Raw genomic sequence first — 17,455 nt, forward strand, 5'->3', positions numbered from 1 at the left:
TGGGCTTCTGCTATGAGCTGTGGAAGGAGGAAGAGTAAGGATGGTGTGATGGAGCGGCAGCTGCATGTGGGCTACAGTGTTACAACAGGTGGCAGACATTACAAAAGGCCCACCCAAGTCATCCTGCAACTCAATAAAACCACTAGTTGGGGATCTATAACAGCTGTGTGTGATGTATGGCATCCCCATGTCCTTCAATAGCCACCAAGGAACCCACTTTACCAGCCAGGAAGTTCAGGCATGGAATGATAAAAATGACACACTGACCTTTCCACCTGCCCTACAACCCCACTGCTGCCGGGCTAGCAGAAAGGGTGAGTGGGCTACTTTAACAACCATTGAGATGGAAACCTGCTCTCTCCACGTGTGGACGGGGAAGCTAATTCAAACCCTGTGAGCTATAACTGAAGAAGCCAGTGGCTACGCCATGTTAACCCAGAGGCAACTAGGCAATGGTCAACTATCGGTCAGGACAATGATTCACTTTCACCCTTGCTGCAGGATCTACACCACTCCCCATCCCTCCCACAGCCCCCCGCCGGGGGAACACACTATAAAATGGCCCTAGGATTGGCAGGTAAAGCCCCAGTGGTTTGGGTTTGCTGAATAGGGTTAGAAAGGGACTTACAGATCTCACCTGGCTTCTACCTGGCTACATCCAAAACTACTATAGTAATCTGGGCCCCTTACTGGAGAGAGGTACCGTCACATTAACACTGTGGTCTGTTTACATATGTGGTCTCCAGTCCTCGGCCCCGGCTGTGGAGACTGAGGGTGGACAGGCGGTGTGGTACTGCAGGCCAGGACAAAACCACAGGCAGGGGTGGTATTTTCTCAGAGTGCTCTTACTGCTTGTAATTGGCTTAATGGTCATGATCTCCCCTGTATTGTGCCTGTCCAGCAACTCACATTTCATCCCTAGTCTGTCTGAGGACAAGGTGACAACTGTGGTCTCACTGCAAAGTGAGTCTGATTGCTGGATGAGCAGTAAGATGCCGTGAAAAATCGACCCAGCTAATGTGACTACGTGGGGATGACTGAAGACTCTCCTCTTTCCTGTCCCGCATGCCAGGCGCCTGGCTCCAGAATTTTCCCACCTCTTGGCAAATCACTGTTTTTAGCATCCTAGGTACCTTACACTCGATACTCTGTAGCTGCTGTTGTTTGTATTGCATTTGTGGTATTTTGTTGCTGTGTACCTCTACATACCTGACCCCAGGGATATCGTGGAAGAGGGGCAGGCCAAATTGTAAGGGTTGTGCGGGGTGCGTAGGGGTGGAGTGTATCCTCAGGCCACTCAAGATGACTGTTCTCTTGCTCTCTATAAATCCCTCACAAGGCTATCCAATCCTCTTAATGATAGGGCTTAATCAGTAACTGCCCAAGTGCTTGCCCACTGTCCCGGCCGCTGGTTTCCTTGGTAACTGATAAGCCAAACTGACTCCAATTTCACCTGTAAATGGTAGCCTCCTTCTCCCCGAGTAGCAAAGATTGCTTCTGTGTCCTTCCTGGTGTCTGCCATACACAGTGGGGTGTTACTCCAGGAACTTCTGCTTCAGACTGGTAAGATTCTCTATCCAATCAACTGTTGATAGTCTCTGTTGCTGTTTCCAGGCTCTTTCCTTGGTCTCGAGGCTGGGCAACAAGGCTTGCAGGCCTGTGGGGTGCAGCCCAACAATACCATATAACCAATTTTAGGGGGAAATGGGATTGAAAGATTTTTATGACTGGACCTGGGTTGTAAAAAGTTGAAGAAAATCCAACGTCATAATCCTTCCTTAGGGAAGGTTAGATATGGCTTGAAGCGCCAGCCTCCAAACCCTCAGACCAGAACTGCCTACATAAATTGTGGAGCCCTTGCACACAAAACTAAATTTCAAGGCAGAACAGAGCATTAAACCAAGGACAGACCCTTCTGTATGTGGAGCCCTGTGCTTGCACACGGGTCACACACCCATGCAGCTGGCCTGCCTTCCACTCCTGCATTCTTGCCCCACGGATTTTTACGTTTTTCTAGCTCCTCTTTTTTTGTCTTGAAAGTTTAGAGTCTGTAGCTGTGTGCTGGGAATGCTTGAGATGCAGAGGTGGAGGGAGGCGCAGCGCCCCCTGGTGACTTCTCCAAGCATTGCACAATCTCCTGAGAGGAACGCAAGCATCTTCCAGTTTCTGTCTTGGGCTTTGTCACAATCAGTTTTATAGCCATAGACCAGTGTAAACAATACTTTAAAACGAGCTCAGAAAATACTGTGTCTGTCAGCGAGCTATTCAGAAGGATACCAGTGAATTTAGTTACTCCAAATTTCTTTGTTTAGAGCCAAGCCTCCTCCCCTGATGATTTCTGTTATATTTGATGGAGTCAGGGAGAGTTGGCACACAAGGCAGGGTAAGACCACTAAGTCAATTCATTAAAAATAAAATCCACATGGGCCATCAATCTTCCAAAGTTAAAACTCAGTTTTGATTAAGGGTTGGCTCTAGATTGAGATAAGAATTAGAAATGCCTAACCTGAAACTCCGCAACAGTCTAGAGCCCGGGACAAGTTTGTGATGAGCTTTGAATATCGGGCTAAGGAACATAACGGTTATTTTGGTTAAGACATGTGGATGCCAGAGGATTGGCATGATCATACCTATGTTCTAGAAAGATAATTCTGGCGAGGCCAAAACTTACGGAAGAAGTTGAAGTTGGGAAATCAGACAATAAAAGTCTGAACTCTTCAAAAAAATAAGGAATATGTAGAAGTTGAATTCTTTTTCATTTTTTACTTGAAGTATAGTTGATTTACAATATTAGTTATACAACACAGTGACTCAAATTCTTAAGTTATATTCTACTTAAAGTTATTATAAAATGTTGGCTATATTCCCTGTGCTGCAGTGTATCTTTGTAGCCTATTTTATATATAGTAGTTTGTACCTCTTAATCCTCTACCCCTATCTTGCCTCTCCCTACTGGCAACCACTAGTTTGTTTGCTAGATCTGTGAGTCGGTTTGTTTCATTATATACACTCATTTTGAGTTCACATACAAGTGATAACATATAGTATTTTGTCTTTCTCTGACATTTCACTAAGCATAATACCCTCCATGACTAGCCATATTGTAAATGGTAAAACTTTATTCTTTATGGCTGAGTAATACTCCATTGTGTACATATATCACATCTTTATTCATCTGTTGATGGATACTTAGGTTGCTTCCATGTCTTGGCTATAGTAAATGCTGCTATGAACACTGGGTGCATGTATCTTTTTGAATTAGTGTTTTCATCTCCAGATATATACCCAGGAGTAGAATTGCTGTATCATGGTATTCCTATTTTTAGATTTTTGAGGAATCTTCATACTGTTCTCAATAGTGGCTGTACCAATCTACATTTCCAACAACAGTGTAGGAGTGTTGCCTTTTGTAGAAGCTGAATTTTGGTGGTGGAATTTGGTGATGGAATGGGTATCTGGAAGTCAGAGTGGACATTTGGGGCTTAGATAGTTTGTAACTTAGATCATCATAATTGCTGATGCCATTATTTGATATAGGGAGCATCAGCAAATCAGCCATTAAAATTCCTGATGGGGGTGGATTTGGGGGTCCTCCATTCTGCATAGTAAGACAGTAATAAACCAAGATACTTATCCTTTTTTTTTTTTTTTTTTTTGCGGTATGCAAGCCTCTCACCGCTGTGGCCTCTCCCGTTGCGGAGCACAGGCTCCGGATGCACAGGCTCAGCGGCCATGGCTCACGGGCCCAGCCGCTCCACGGCATGTGGGATCTTCCCGGACCGGGGCACGAACCCGTGTCCCCTGCATCGGCAGGCGGACTCCCAACCACTGTGCCACCAGGGAAGCCCAAGATACTTATCCTTTTGACTTCCACCATTTTCAGTCATATCTTTAGAGATCTAGTTCATTATAACTTTTGAAATTATCAAGCAAAATTAAAAGTTAATTAGAAAATATCTTTAAAGCTAAAATAACTAAAATATAGCTAGATATAGATATAGATAACTAGAATATAGCTGAGATAGATTATCTTCCAAAGAGTCCTGATAAAAGCTGTGATAATGTAAAGTATTATGCTATGCATAATACTATGTAGAGAACTCTATCAGAATGGGTGACTTCCTCAATTTGGGGTAAAAAGTTTGAATTCTGTAATCCCATACTCATTGTGATGGCAATGAGATTTTCTTTACAGAACCTTCTGATGGCTCTGTAATCTCACAAGTTTAGAATACCAAGCTATGTAGTAACAATATTTTCCTAAGTTTGAGTTGAGAGGAAAATTACCAGGATTTGAGACCTCCAGAAACAAAAAATCCTTAATGATGGTGGAGACTTTTTTTTTCCCTCTCTCTTCATCTTCCAGAGGGAGCCCCCTGAGCCTGTAATTCTGAACCCATACACTGATTAAACCCAACTTCACTGGTACAAGTTTTAAATTCTAAGTTTTTAAAACAAAGTTTAAAAGTTTCAAAAACTAGAATAAAGCTTTTGATTGATGTGGCCTAAAAACTATCCTGTGATGCTCTTGTAATTTCTTTTTCAAATGTTTGTGGTTATAGAAGGAATATACTTTAATTCGTGATGAGTCTGAGAAATCAGTCTTATAGGTGCATTGTTCAAATGTGCAAGGATGTTTTTGGGTTTTCACAATGACTGAAGACCTTATTAGAATTAGTATCTGGAAACCAAAAGTACATCTTATAATGCAGGGGACAGATGTATACCTGAAATCCTGGATAACTGTCGGATTCTTTGTTTTTAAAAATATTACCAGAATATATGCAGCTGTACTGTGTATGTATAACCCTGTTCCCCTGGCGTATACATGCTATCTCAATATTCAGGGTTTCTTTATATCTCCTCCAGTTTCTAGATGGTCCAGTTGCTATTGCTGCAAAACAAACTACCCCCAAACTTAGTGATACACCAACCCTTTTAGCATAGTTCACATAATCAGTAGATCAGAAATTTGGACAGGGCTTGGCTGAGCAATTCTTTTGCTTCTTGTATCTTCAATTGAAGTCATTCCATGGTACCCAACTGTTGGATAGGCTGGTGTGCAGGGCAAAAGATGATGTCCCTGCTCTTCTGGCTTCCTGACAGTGGTGGCTGGAAGGCTGGGCTTAGCTGGTACTATTGTCTAGAGTGCCTACACATGATGTCTCCTGCATGGTGGTCTCGGTGTTGTCAGAGTTCTTATGTGGTGGTGGGCTTTTCTGAAAGGAGTTGTCCCAGGAGAGCTGGGAGGAAGGTGTATCACCTTTTGTGACTTAGTGTTCAAAACCATACAGTGTCACTTCTAGCACATACTATTGGTTGAAGCAGTCACAAACGCACCAGATTCAAAGCATGGAAATAGAGTTCTATCTTTTAAAGGGATAAGCATCAAAAAATTTGCGGCCATTTTTATAAACTACAACTTGAATTTATTCATTTAATATTGAGTGTGTAATACATGCTAAATACCCTGCTGGGCTTAGGGACAGTGAACACAGGAAATAAAACACCCTCATATTAGGTGGGAGAAAGACATGAAAACAGAATGGCACAAATAACTACACAATAAAAGTAAGTGCTGTGAAGAGCTAACCTGGTCTGGGGCTCAAGGAAAGAACTTCCTGTAAAAAGCATGTTTCAGCTGAGATCTGAAGGATGAGCAGAATGTAGTCAAGCTGCAGAGGGGAGGAGCAGACATTCAGGGTGAAGGAAGGTGGCCCGGGAAGGCACAAGGTGTTCAAGCAACAGAGAAATGCTATATGGCTGGACATTGAGAGTAAGGGGGAAGTGACCCATGTCTTGTATCCTTTTTACAGGAGTTTGTAAGTTATCACAGAAGAAATGACAAATGTTTTTATCAGGTAAGTTGAGACCTGATCAGATCTGAAGTTGTACTGTAACGTTTTTGCTTGCTTTGGGCCCCAAGTGAAGGGAGTTGTCTTACTCATAATCAGTTTATAGTACAGCATCAGTGGTGCATGCCAGGCCCTTTTCCTCTTTTTATATCTTTTCCCCTTCATCTTCCTGCTTCTATTTCCCTTCTTCCATCAAAGGCTGCTACTCTAAAGTGATTAACATAAATCCTTGGCAAGGTATGTATCATTCAAAGATATGGTGTAATTTATATATTGGGTGTGCCTTACATTTACATAGAGTATTATGTGCTAGCTCTTGTTTTGTCTCTCTTTTTCACATTCAACATTTTATCCCCAAAGTGTATACTTGAGGTAGTGGTTAAAAGCATGACCTCTCAAAACTAGGATTTCTCCATTTAAATCCTGGTTCTGCCACTTTTTAGCTATGTGATCTTTTTTTTTCTTTGCGGTACGCGGGCCTCTCACTGTTGCGGCCTCTCCCGTTGCGGAGCACAGGCTCAGGACGCGCAGGCTCAGCGGCCATGGCTCACGGGCCCAGCTGCTCCGCGGCATGTGGGATCTTCCCGGACCGGCGCACGAAACCGCGTCCCCTGCATCGGCAGGCGGACTCTCAACCACTGCGCCACTAGGAAAGCCCTCTCCATACCTCAGTGTCCACATTTAGGAATATGATAATGGAGCATTGGGTTGAATAAAGGTGGTACAGATAAACAAAGGGCATGGCAAACAGTAAGTGATGTTAGCTAGTATTATCAGTCAATGTTAGCTAGTATTATCATTCCCTAGTAGTTAACTAAATATTTGCTATCATCATCTAGCTCATTGCTTCTGACCACTGAATAGGATTGTCATATGCCTCCACCCCATTTGGTTTATGTAGTTCCTTGATGACGGACAACAGACTCCAATTCTGTTATACCATTTCTCCCTTATAAACCTATACAAGAGTTTCTCTGAAGAACACACAAGTAATACTGGCAAGTCGCAGGGTGTGTGCCTACCCAGTTCCACTAAATACTGCTGAATTGATCTCTAGGATGGCTATAGTAGTTTATACTCTCACCTAACTGATCAGGGGTACGAAAGCCTGGACATCTTAGGACAGTTCAGGACAATCTTGAATATCCTGTAACTCTCTGGGGGATGGGGGCAGGGGAGACGAGGCTTTCTCGGCCTGCATTGAATCTTCACTTCTTGTTCTGCCCACTCCTGCTTCCTCCTCCCTGCCACAGATGTTGGTCCCTAGGGCACTCCCTAAGAAATACTCTGCATGCTAAACTTTGCGTCCTGCAGAACCCAACCTGAGACTTCATGCTATTTTTCAACTGAATTTTAAAACCTGATTCTATGCAATTATGTTAAATTACTTGAATGCTCAATCTCAAAATGCTACAACATGCCACTGAGAAGACCACCTAATTTTGTCACACCATTGAAACGATTGTTTTTAGGAAAATACATTCTATTCTTTTTGTTCCGCTTCCTCTATTTTTGAAAACCTAGTTTCTCCCTGCAGCTCTATTAAAGGAAGTAAAACATTGAAGGGTAGCAGAATATGCCACCCCAAATTATGCTTCTTTGGCATAAGATTATTTTGAGCTGATTATTTTGAGAAACTGCAGGAGAAGCTCTAAAAACCAGTAGAAGTTACGCTTTTGTAAGAGTAATTTACATTAGAAAGGGGGCCTGTACTAGGAACAGAGTTATTACCAGAGATAAGTCACCTGAGGTGCTTACCTACAAGGCAAGGCAACGTTTGTTTGACAAATATTTCATTTCCTCTTTTCACCTTCCCGTGAATTGCCTTCTCTCCCTTTTGAAACGCAGACCTCTATCACTTTCATTAGGTCAGGATGTTATTATAAGCCTCAATTGTCTGGCTGCCTTTTGAGTCTCACATCTTCGGAATGCTCCTGTGTGTTAAGTACATAATTAAAATAGTGTTTTCCTCCTGTTTATCTGTTATGCCAATTCAGTTCTTAAGTCAGACACAGAACCTAGAAGGGTAGAATGGAAAAGTTTTCCTTCCCAACAATATTAACAGGCTAAAAATGGATTTTCTGACTCTAGCAAGGGCCCTATGTTTATCAAAACTGAAATTCCTTGTTTGTAAGGAGTTATCTACAAGTCAGTGAGTTATATTTCTGATACTGATCTAAAAGAAAATACAGATCTTCCTTGACTTACGGTGGGGTTATATCCCAATGAACTCATTGTAAATCAAAAATTTCCCGAGTTGAAAATGCATTTCACACACCTACTAAACATCATAGCTTAGCCTAGTCTACCTTAAAGATGCTGACAGCTAAAAATTTTCACCTGCGCTCTGGTTCTATAAGAATCAAGCCACGGCAGTTGCTGACTTTCGGCACACCCTGAAAGGAGTTCAGGGAGATGAGGAATGAGGTACTCTGTGCTCTGAGAAAAACTGGCAGAACAGGGCTTTTGACAGTTAAATACTTTCAGCAGGAGATTTTATGAGCCCAAATTCTTGCATCTTCTCATATCTAGAAGAACACTAAAATCATTAACAGACATCTGCCCCTTGTGACTAGCAGCAAGCTTCTTGTGACTAGCAACATTCTACCAAAATGTGTGCTTGATCGCACGTATCCCCCTTCACTAAAATTATATACTGACCACGCTCCCACCTCTTCCGAGCAGTTCCTCAGAACTATCTGAGGGGCTGTCTCCTGGGCTTTAGTCCTCATTTTGTCCAAATAAAACTTAAACTCATGTTGTGCTTTTTTTTTTTTTTTTCCAGTCAACAGTTTGGCAACTAATGAAGGGACCCAGAGCAGTCTTCTCTCCTTTGCCTGAACTCTATGAGGAACCAGAGTTTGGTACCAGCAGAGGCCTCTTGTGCCCATTCACCTCCCTCAGAGAGTCTAGACGAATTTGGGTGAGTCTCTCTTCCCTGGCTCTCGGCTCTCCCATATTGGTTGATATCCTGAGTTTTATCTGGCAGTATGTAACAGTCCTTGGCCCCTCAGGTGAAAGACACTGTTGAGGGGTGTGCACACCCAGCTGAAAGATACTAGGGAAGGCACCCACCCCGTTGAAAGACACTGAGCTGTCTGGGCTGAGTGGTTAGGTAGAAGGCTGATCTGACACCTCTCCTGAATTTGGCTGCCTTACTGAGTTTGTTGGGATAAAAGTGAAGATATTACATGAAAGCTTTGCTCTGAAGAAGGAGGATAAGACTGCTTCCGGTTGGTTACGACTTTCTCAGGAAACAGAAATTTATGGGAGTGGTGGAGGCAGAATCCTCACACTGTGCAGTGGTCCCACAGGGCAACCTGTCTATTAATTAAAAGACGTGCTCATCCAGGTATCATGTATAAGAATTGGCCATTCAATGATCTGAGTACCAACGGTGGTCTTAGACGACCAAAGGGAGAAACTGAGACACGTAAGAGGGCTGCGATGACTCTAGAGCGGCGTCTAGAGGAGTTAAGCTCACAAGCAGCACACTGGCCCACATACAATCTCATTAGTAGATTTTATCCCCAACAAATTCAACTTTAAGATGGGAAATAGAGCTCTCAAACAGAAACAAGGGGTGTCAGAAAGCCAGCCTCTGACCAACACCCCAGCCAAGTTTATAAACAAAACTTACTCTTAAAAGCACTTACCTAATTGGGCATTAAAGGAGGATCTTGCCCAGAAAATGGCCAAAGTGGACTCTATAGCAGACACAGTTGTTAGAGAAAGCTGGCATGATAAAACACCTTTCCAGAATTCTGACCCTGAGGGAACAAGTCTTTCTAGGAAAACTTGCTTTTCTCTCCCAGTGCCTTGAGATGTAAATGTTCTACCAGGGTTCTCAGGAATACTTACCTAGACTACTGTAATTCCTGAGACTGAGGGAAACAACAGGGTGGGGGGGACGAGGCCTTTTCATATTTAACTTATTCCAAATGTTATTTATAAACGAATGAGTTTTATATTGTAATGCCTAATTCATGACTAAATTTTAAAGTGAAGTTGAGACCTCTGCTTGTGTCTTTCCATATGTCTATGTGTGCATTATAAATATGTCTTTACCTTTGGATGGTATTATCAATTAATTTGGAAATGAGCTCTACTTAATTGGCTTAAAGGAAATTAAGTGCTTATATGAATTCTCAGAAATATAAAAGGAAACTGCCAGAATGAATTTCAGGTTCACACGAACTGCGAAATATTCATTGTTAATACCTGGTATTAAAGTTTGTCAATTTAATTAGTATAGACATGTCTTTAGAATCATCAATATTAAGTATAATACTTTTACTGTATCTAGGTTTAATAGAAGTCAAATAAGATCTTATATGTGTTGCAGATTTGTCAGCAAGAAAAAACTTGGTATTATTTTTATTTAAAAAATGTAAATGAAGTAAGAGCTTTTGGGTAAATGTCTTAGGAGTAATTATGTTTTAGGAACGTCTACTTAAAAATAATCTCTCCAGATATTTGGTAACTTGAAATTTTAGAGTTGTGCTAATTTAAATGAGGAAAGTTTATTGAATAGCTAGGTCATTCCCAAATAAAATGAGGTACTGAAACACTAATTACTAAACATTAGCTTGTATTTACAGGGAAACTAAAGATATTTAAGACTATTGAGAAATATGGTGCCACATGAGATTTTCTATAAGAAAGCACATATTTTTAGAAATTATAATTGGTATTTATGTTTGCCAATCTATAGAATACTAACATAAAAGACAGTTCATATTTGCTTGATCCTTAGTTTTCACTAGAAATTAAGGTTTTGAAGAGTTGAGTATTCTAGTTTAAATATGTAATTAAAGCTACCAGAAATAATTAGAGAAATATTTCAGTTTACAGTAGCAAAGTAGGATGTGGGTTTTCAGTAAAAGAAGGTATGAAGAATAGAATTGCATTTTGTTAAGGGAAAAGAAAGTAATTTTGTCCTAGAGATGGTTGTTTCTGCATGGGAACAAATAAGAGACAAACTAATACTGATACAGAAAGTTATGGAAAGTTCGTGGAAAGGGACCCCGAGAAAAGAGTTTTGTGCAACGTCGGGATTGGCTAAGTTTAGAATAAATTTAATTAAGTAAATGAATTGTTATTAAAAGTAGGCTGATGCAAGACTGGAGTTCAGTTTTCTTTCTGTTAAGAAAACAAAGTTGTTTTTTGACCATTGAGCTGCTTTTATAACAGAACTTAAGTTTCTTTACCTTTTAGAGTTTATCTTTTAAGTGATCTGTTCTGTATTTTCCTTTGAAATCTTTTGTCACATTGCTTAAGTGAATATGTATTGTTTCACAGTGATCTATGGTCCTATTTGACCAAATGTTTTAAAACCTTTCTGACATTTTTTGACAAACTTCCCAAATCAAATTCCAGTGAAGTTCCTTTGACCTCTAACTAACTTTTGGGATATTCCAAAAGGGTCCCTGAAACCTCCCAAAGACAGATATTAAACTAATTAGGTTCATTTAGTACATTAATTACATGAGAAGCATTGTCAAATGAGTAATAAATCTTCTTAGGTTATATTGTATGGGTAAATGTTATTAATATAGATATTCTAGAAATTATATGGAATTCCTAAAAATCAGTAGGCCTTGGTAAAGTATTATCAGTCATAATTCTAGTTATCTTAAAATGTTTTATGTCATAGCAGTAACCAAGTTTCTTTGTCAACTGCATGGTAATTAGGTCTTTAACCGTGCCTTAAGTCTTGTCATTCATAGACAGTTACTGTTTTACTCTGATGCCCTTGCAAAAATGCTTCCTCTTCAAGAATATTCATAGCAAGAATATGCACTTTTTGACAAGTGCAGGCTTCTGATAACTTTCAGATTATACTGCTGATGGGTAAGAAATTAAAGAATTCTAATGGAAAATCTCTTGGCTTCATAAACTTAACAAGGATTAGTTACATGAGACAGTGAACTGGTGAATATGGTTATAATTTTTTATGGCTTCTGTCTGAAATATTATTGGCTTTTAATCTTTATTTTTCCAGCTATAAGGAACCCTTCCCCTTAAGCTAATTATGACTTACATCAATTTAGTAAATTATGCCTTTGTAAGCAGAATTGAAACATATATCCTTTCTCTCTACCTGATCCCTCCAGAGATTGGAAACTCGTGGATTACCAGCACGTTTATCAGGTAAATTAGGAAGGCCACCTCCTAACAGGTGCAGGAATCTCAAGATATTTTGAGGACCTTGAAAAGGGAGAAATTCACTCAAAAATTTCCAAGGCAAAATCAGTGACAAGCCCTTGGCATAGCTTTCCTACCCTTGAAAGGCCTTTTAAAAATTTGAGATTGCTTAAAAAGTTCCAGCAAAGCCAACTTTAAAAGAACCTATATGATCAATTACACTTGTATAGATCATCAGGCCAAGTTTATTGAAACCAGACTTATTTTGCAAACAAATTAGTCTTATTTTGGCTATATTTGGTAGAAATGAGGGTAATTTTAGAAAAAGATCGTTTCAGTGGACATTAAATTATAGTTTTGTTAGTTGAGGTCTGTATTTACTAAGACTCACTTCCCTGTAGCTCCTTGCTGTTACATTATTGTAAAGTTTAATTGAATTATTTTGAGGACACTCTAAGTTTGCTTCTGAAGTTTACCTCAGTAATCTATCTTTGGATGAAGATAAGATGCCCCTGGGGCGCACACGGCCCCGGCGGGGAGGCGAAGCGGCTGGCGGCTGCGGAACCGGCAAAGGCTGCCTGTTTCATAACCATCACTCCTTGCTGACTCGCGGGCTGCGAGGCCTGGGTTGGGTCGGGCTGCGAGGCCAGGGTCGGGTCGGGCTGCGAGGCCAGGGTTGGGTCGGGCTGCGCCGCGGGGGCCGCTTGGAGTGGAGGCCGCTTGGGGGCTGGCGGGCTGGAGGACTGTTGAACACGGGTTGGAGGAACGTGCAGCAACCATGAGTTGAACAGAACAGAGGAGGGCAAAAAATAAAGTGCTTCGTTAGCATGCTTGGAGGGAACACAGTAAGGAAAATTGTCAGCAGAGGTGTCTAGATGGAGAGGATGGAAATGCATGTTTGAGGGGAAGGAGAATCTGTTCTTCCAAAGCAGATGGGCAGTACCCTCAGGGGTTCAGGTACATGTGCTGATTTTTTGGCAGTTTAGTGTGGAAACCATTGATCACCTTGTCCTCATTTCTACTAGTTCTGTGTTGTCGAGGGAGCGTGCCCAAATGAGCAAGTTATCGCAGCAGAACAGTACCCCGGGCGTGAATGGAATAAGTGTCATTCATACTCAGGCTCATGCCAGCGGTTTACAGCAGGTTCCTCAGCTGGGGCCCGCTGGCCCTGGGGGCGGAGGCAGAGCTGTGCCTCCAAGCAAGCAGAGCAAAAAGTGTTTGCCCGTGGATCGCAACCGTGACGTCAGCGCAGAGAGAGGAACAGCATGGCGGTGAAAAAGAGCCTGTTGAAAAGCCAGCTGAAAGCGCAGGATACGCTGCAGAGAGTGAATCAGCTCAAGGAAGAGAATGAACGGTTGAAAGCAAAAAGTAAATTGCTAAGGAATTAAGTGTACTGAAAGATTTATTTCTTGAGCATGCACAAAACCTCGCAGATAACGTGCAACCCAGTAGTACTGAAAATATGACAAATTCTGATAATGCAGGACAGTAGACCTCACCCCTTCCAAACGTCACAGCTTGTGGCTTGAACGTTAAAGGTGTGACCACCTACACCACTCGTATCAGTGGCTGAATCTCCATTATTCAAAGATCCACTGAAGGCTGTTTTCTAGGATCAGTACTGAAGAATTGATTAGCTAAAAATGTTAGCCATGTAATTTGAATATCTGGTTTTAAATGATAAGGATTTTTGTGGGGATAAAAAAAACATTTTTAAAGGTATTTGGTAAAAAAAAAAAATGCCCTGGAGCTTGATGCTTTTAATAAATCCTGACTTCCCAAAGGGGGAAAAAAAAAGATGCCCCCATGACTGCAACCAGGAGATTATGCATACTGGAAAAGACATCATTTAAAGGACTATCTCCAACCTAAATGGGAAGGACCCTTATCAGGTACTTTTAACCAGCTCATGCACAGTAAAACTAAGGAAGTTGACCCCTTGCATTGGACTGGCCTATGGAGAGGACTGCTGACCTCAAAATCATCTTAAAAGTGATGCTTAAACAGGGGAGAAACTACAAGACCAGGACGAGAAGAAGACTATATCTGAAGTAGACAGCTTACCTAAGATGATGGATCAGGCCTGTATACCAATTACTTTGATAATTGCTCACACTTTTGCTTACAAACCAAATGTATTTCTTTCCTGGGACTCCCTCTCTTGGCCAATCAATGAGACTTGCTCTAACCATCACCAAAAATATAAATTTTCTTTTAAAGGTACTCAAATTCAATCAGAGCAAGGAGCAAATTTTCAGCCAAAGAATGTAACTTCCCTCAGTTGTGCGCTGGATTTATATGGCTAACATCAGGCTATGATTTTTAAGACCACCCCCCTCCCCACCTTATGTTGGGAACAATTAAACCATACTAAGGATTTCCAGCTTAATAACACTAGGAAATTGGGCTGGGTGCCTTATGAATAAGCCTATATATCACTTCCCTTAAAGATACGAACTGGTACAGAACAGACTAAGTCAAATGACCTGGGGATACACTGGGTCGCACCTAATGGAAGTTCTTGGCTTAAATTCTTACTTATGACCTTACTAATACTACTAGCTAGATTATTTGTATTGCTTATTTTACAAGATTGTTGTTTCTTACATTACCAAATGTGTGAATGAACCTCTGATAAAATGATGACTAAGTGACTTGAAGTTGACCAGACATATAGTTCTGTATGAGATCAATGATTGTAATAGTAACTCTCAATATGGGAAGAAGCTCCAAGAGGGAATCATTTCTAGGACCATAAGGGACTAGTAAGACAGGTGGTCCAGGGGCTTTTGGCTACAGTTAATAGGGCCTAGTCCAGTAATAGCACATTGAGTGGTATCAATGAAATCCTTGCCTAGGAATGAACATTCCATGCACTGTGGGACAAAATGGTCATGAAATGCCTCCCAAGCCATCGTCAAATGTATGGCCATGAGGGGCACTGCCAACTGAAAATTGTCGCTCGCTATCTGGTTCTATAAGAATGAAGTCACTAGACACTGCAGTTGCTGACCTTCGGCACACCCTGAAAGGAGTTCAGGGTGGAGATCAGGAATGAGGCACTCTGCTCTGGGAAGAACTGGCAGAACAGGCCCTCAGATAGTTAGATATCTTCAGGAGAAGATTTTATGAGCCCAAGTTCTTGCATCTTCTCATATCTAGAAAAACACATCGTTAACAGACATCTGTTCCTCATGACTAGCAGCAAGCTTCTTGTGACTAGCAGCAAGATTCTGCCAAAACGTGTGCTAGATTGAACGTGTCTCCCTCCACTAAAATCACATGTATGCTGACCTCCCCCGCTACCTCTTCTGAGCAGTCTGTCAGAGCTATCTGAGAGGCTATCTCCCAGGCTATAGTCCTCATTTTGTCCCATATAAAACTTAACTCACGACCCTCATGCTGTGCATTTTTTTTTCAGTTGACAGCACTCAGACACTTACATTAGCCTAAAGTTGGGCAAAATCATCTAACACAAAACCTATTTTATAATATGTTGACTATCTTGTGTAATTTACTGAGCACTGTATTGAAAGTGAAAAACTAAAATGTTGTAAGTCTGGAGTGGTTGTAAGAGTATTGGCTGTTGGTTCTTGTGATTGCATGTGTGATGGGGAGCTGTGGCTCCCTTCTTCTGCCCAGCATCATAAGAGGGTATCATACCACATATCACTAGCCAGGGAAAAGATCAAAATTTGAAAAATGGTTTTTACTGAATGTGTATCAGTTTTACACCATCATAAAATCCAAAAATCTTAAGTTGAACCATCCTGAGTTGGGGGCTGTCTGTAGTCCATTATTTTAGACTCAGTAGGAATGCTAGTCAGAATAGTAGCATAATGAAACTAAAGACTAGTAAGTCATCTTTCAGTTGAGCCCATCTGAGAATCACTCAGAAATATCTTATTGGGATGTAAGCCTTTGCCCTTATATGTGACCTTAGGCAATCATTAACTTCTGAGGTTGCTTTGGTGTTGTTAAAAAGACAAACTGAGGCATATTAAACATTTTAAGAATTTGTGAGCAAAAATCAGTTCAAATTGGGCAGCTCCAAATGGTAGGTGGTTAGGAGTTCTCCATCAACAAGAGCTGGGGAGAGACTTTTACAGAGAAAAGGCAGAAGCAAAGCGAGGAAATTGACTAAAGCTTAAAGCCTACTTGGCTACTTGTGATTGGTTGTCCGTAGGTTACAATTTTATAACCCTGACGCATTTACAGGCTTAGATTTTGAACTGCTTATATAGGCTGCTGTGACATTAGAGCCACCTCATATAAAGACCTCCTTTTTTTTCCCATTTTTATTACAGTGCTTATTTCTCTTGCATGCCATGATTTTTTTAACGTCTTTATTGGAGGATAATTGTTTACAATGGTGTGTTTCTGCTTTATAACAAAGTTATACATATATCCCCATATCCTTCCCTCTTGCGTCTCCCTCCCTCCCACCCTCCCTATCCCACCCCTCTAGGTGGTCACAGAGCACAGAGCTGATCTCCCTGTGTTATGCGGCTGCTTCCTACTAGCCATCTATTTTACGTTTGGTAGTGTATATATGTCCATGCCACTCTCTCACTTTGTCCCAGGTTACCCTTCCCCCTCCCCGTAGTCTCCAGTCCATTCTCTAGTAGGTCTACGTCTTTATTCCCCTCTTGCCCCTAGGTTCTTCATGACCATTTTTTTGTTGTTTTTTAGGTTCCATATATATGTGTTAGCATACTGTATTTGTTTTTCACTTTGTGACTTACTTCACTCTGTATGACAGACTCTAGGTCCATCCACCTAAATTGACTACAAATGACTCAATTTTGTTTCTTTTTATGGCTGAGTAATATTCCATTGTATATATGTGCCACATCTTCTTTATCCATTCATCTGATGATGGACACTTAGGTTGCTTCCATGTCCTGGCTATTGTAAATAGAGCTGCAATGAACATTTTGGTACATGACTCTTTTTGAATTACGGTTTTCTCAGGGTATATGCTCGGTAGTGGGATTGCTGGGTCATATGGTAGTTCTATTTTTAGTTTTTTAAGGAAACTCCATACTGTTCTCTATAGTGGCTGTATCAATTTACATTCCCACCAAGAGTGCAAGAGGGTTCCCTTTTCTCCACACCCTCTCCAGCATTTATTGTTTATAGATGTTTTTACGATGGCCATTCTGACCAGTGTGAGATGATATCTCATTATAGTTTTGACTTGCATTTCTCTAATGATTAATGATGTTGAGCATTCTTTCATGTGTTTGTTGGCAATCTGTATATCTTCTTTGGAGAAATGTCTATTTAGGTCTTCTGCCCATTTTTGGATTGGGTTGTTTGTTTTTTTGATATTGAGCTGCATGAGCTGCTTGTAAGTTTTGGAGATTAATCCTTTGTCAGTTGCTTCATTTGCAAATTTTTCTCCCATTCTGAGGGTTGTCTTTTGGTCTTGTTTATGGTTTCCTTTGCTG

At 41.0% G+C, this 17,455-nt stretch overlaps 1 pseudogene; it reads left to right on the forward strand.

The window, feature by feature from the left end:
• LOC117199969 (CCAAT/enhancer-binding protein gamma-like) overlaps positions 1–16,454 on the forward strand; it is a 37,703-nt pseudogene extending 21,249 nt beyond the window's left edge.
• Positions 16,455–17,455: the final 1,001 nt, after the last annotated feature.

Source organism: Orcinus orca, chromosome 3 (genome assembly GCF_937001465.1).
Source record: "Orcinus orca chromosome 3, mOrcOrc1.1, whole genome shotgun sequence".
NCBI classification, from domain to species: Eukaryota; Metazoa; Chordata; class Mammalia; order Artiodactyla; family Delphinidae; genus Orcinus; species Orcinus orca.